Source organism: Stenella coeruleoalba (genome assembly GCF_951394435.1).
Source record: "Stenella coeruleoalba genome assembly, chromosome: 9".
Classification (NCBI taxonomy): Eukaryota; Metazoa; Chordata; class Mammalia; order Artiodactyla; family Delphinidae; genus Stenella; species Stenella coeruleoalba.
The window spans coordinates 49,145,761-49,149,030 of NC_137155.1; the positions used below are offsets into that span (position 1 = coordinate 49,145,761).

The 3,270-nt window shown below is 40.0% G+C and overlaps 1 pseudogene across 1 annotated transcript; it reads right to left on the reverse strand.

Annotated features, from left to right (window-relative positions):
• Nucleotides 1–774: 774 nt before the first annotated feature.
• LOC307191642 (chromobox protein homolog 3-like) lies at nucleotides 775–1,744 on the reverse strand (annotated as a pseudogene). Its single transcript has one exon. The product of its transcript is annotated as a chromobox protein homolog 3-like (transcript).
• Nucleotides 1,745–3,270: the final 1,526 nt, after the last annotated feature.

Below are 3,270 nucleotides of genomic sequence, written 5' to 3' on the forward strand. Positions count from 1 at the left end.
ACAAAGTTATTGCTTTTCTATGCTTCTGCTGAACCAGTAACCCAGATACTGAAAAGATTGAGCCTGTGTGTAAGGAATCAGTTGGGGGTAAAGAAAAATCATATAGATCAATAGTTTAGATTACAAAAGTTAATCTAAACTATTTATTTAAATAGTTTTTTTAAGTTAATCTAAACTATTTATTTAAAATTTATTCTATCAGGTCCTAGATTGACAACATCTCTAACAACCTGGTTAGGTTTCCATGAGCAAAGTCTTAGACATCCTCTTAGTCAGTACAGCACAGGGATTTCAACTTCTAGTAAAGAAGAGGTTCACTAGAAGAAACCTTTAAATGTCCATTTAACTAAGTCTTGCTTGGCTAATTGAAACACACCAGGATTTTTCTAGTTTTCTCATCTGGGTGGGGGAGATTCTTGGTAGTGATAAAATTTTTCCTGTCAGGAGTTTTGCAAATAAACTTCCATTTATGTGACTGTAGTTATAGATATGGATTCAGATACAACTGCTTTTATTGTCCACTTTAAGTTATTTACATTATATTTAAATTTTCCAATTAATTATGGAATCATCTACCTAACTTGAAAGGTTAAGCCTTCAGGAAAATTTTCCATTTAACTTGAACGCATTTATTTCTTAGGCTGCTCAGAGAGATGGCATCCCAGAAATATGGGCTTATCCCTGGTTATGAATTGGCATTTTTGTTTCAGCAAGTGTTTTTAAAAAATAAAAGAAGGAAAAGAAAATCATTTACATATGTGTTTTATGTATACACACAAAAAACCCCCTCATAAACGAAAAACCCGGAATGGTCCTTAGGCATATATGAGTTAAACACAATCTGATCGCGTAATGACTGTGGAGATTTCCTCCAACATTTAGAAAATTTGTTCCCTAATGCAGAGAAAATAATATATCATGGTATCAAATGTTCTTTTCTGATAAAGGAAGCAACTAAGAAAGCTTTATTTATTTGTTCAATGTAACCAGTGCTATAGACTCAAAAAAACAAAAAACAAAAAAAACCCCTAACACTCCTTCAAAATGAACATACAAAACTTTATTTTCATTAGAATCTAGTTATTTCTTCACACTAATAAACGAAAAAAACCAAGACCCAGAGCTTATATGCATCAACTTATGTGCGTGTGTGTGTGTGTGTGTGTGTGTGTGTGTAATTATATATATGGCAATGCAAACAATTATTGAGCTTCATTTTCTGGACAAGAATGCCAAGTTAGTCTCTGAATAAAAAGCACTGCAATTTGAGGACACTTCATTTTTGCCTCTTTGGTCAGCACCAAGTCTGCCTCATCTGAATCTTCCCATTTCATGAGAAACACCAATTCTCCACTGCTGTCTGTGGCACCAGTTATTCATTCAGGGTCAGACCTCCCACAAAGCCTCTTGCTTTGCCCGGCAGCATCTGTCTTCTTTGATTCACTATCATCAGATTCGCTGCCAGATAAGGATTTTCTTTTTGTACCACCTTTTTCTGTACCAGCTGTTGGAGAATTAACAAATGTTTTAATTACCGCTGGGCAGTATAGGTTTTCTTCGGGGTTCCTAGTATTGTCAGCATCTGTATTCCCTTCCACTTGAGGAAATAACCACCCCCTCACTTTCACTACACGGCAGTTCTCTTTTTCCACTACCAATTCTTCAGGCTCTTCCTCTCTGACTTTTTACTCTTTGCATCCTGTTTCTTTCCCATGTTTTGCAATGCAGTTTTATTGGAGGCCATTTTTATTGCAAACTTGAAGAGGTATTATTCCTTGCCTTCGAGCTGCCCCAAGGTATGCTTCGTCTCTGGCCCTGCATGCCTCAGGCTCGAGTTCCCTTTAATCCTCATGTTTCAAGCTGCAGGTACAATCCCAAAGTCCTGGCCGAGCCAGGCAGGAGGGCTCCCATGGGTCTCACCAACATCTCTGTCTCAGGCCCCAGCAACCCCCCTCCTGCCGAAGCACCCCCTTGGTTCAGACAGCATCAGTCATTGCGTCTCTCCACAGGCACAGAAGAGCAGAGTGGAAGTCTCACAGGACAGATATCCCTCATGTGTGGAGGACAGTAATAAAGGCACATCTTTGTGCATGAGAGCTCTCCCAACTCCTCCCTACCTTTGACCCTCACTTTCACAAGCCTTCCTCCTTGGTTGTCACTCCACAGGCCTCACCCTCCCCTGGTCATCTTTTTGACTCAAGCAGGAAAGAAGTCAGAAATGCATAAGACTCACCATGGATTGGACAAAAGACTGAGGAATTATCTACATTTGACACACAGCTACTCTCCTTTTCTCATCAGGATATACTCGGTGAACATTTCCTGACAGAGCTGTACTGGAGGTAGCCCAGGGAATTTATTCTCTCTGTCTCTGACCTGGTTTTATCAAGGGACTGCTAGCAGGGAAGTAATAAAGGTAAGTGAACCCCCGAGGCTACATAAAACATATTTATAAGCAAGCATTTCTAGGCTGTGTCTCATCACAAGCTAACTGCAGTCTAGAGCTGGTCTTTCCAGCACATCACCACTCCACTAAACTCCCTCAGTGTTTGGTAGCAGGTTACTGGGAAGAAGTGCAGGAAAAGATGCCATGTGCCTCAGTTAGACTGATACATTATCTAAAAATATTTGCACCCGTGAGTTCATTGTGTGGGAAAGAATCTTTTCAAAGAGCATTGGTTGGGTTTTTGTCTGCTTGTGAAAGTAGTGGAAGATCAACTATAGAAAAAGCCCCAAAAGCATAAGGAGGAAAATAAAAATTGTATGTCATTCCACCTCACAGAGACAACCCATGTAAACATTTTGAGATATTTCCTTTCAGCCATGAGAGAGAGAGAGAGTCACCACAATTGGGATCATATTTAATTATGTATGCATTTTTGTGTCTTGCTTTTTTCATTTAACACTACATGATGCATTTAACATTCAACAAATGTTAATGGACCATTATCAATCAGAAGTACACTTGTCTCTGAATTCTGTGAGAATTTGATAATATTAAATACTCTTCAAAAGCTATTTTTTTTAATTTATTTATTTTATTTTTGGCTGCATTGGGTCTTTGTTGCTGTGTACAGGCTTTCTCTAGTTGCGGCAAGCGGGGGCTACTCTTCGCTGCGGTGCGCGGGCTTCTCACCGCAGTGACCTCTCTTGTTGCGGAGCATGGGCTCTAGGCGCACAGGCTTCAGTAGTTGTGGCACGTGAGCTCAGTAGTTGTGGCTCGTGGGCTCTAGAGTGCAGGCTCAGTAGTTGTGGCCTACGGACTTAGTT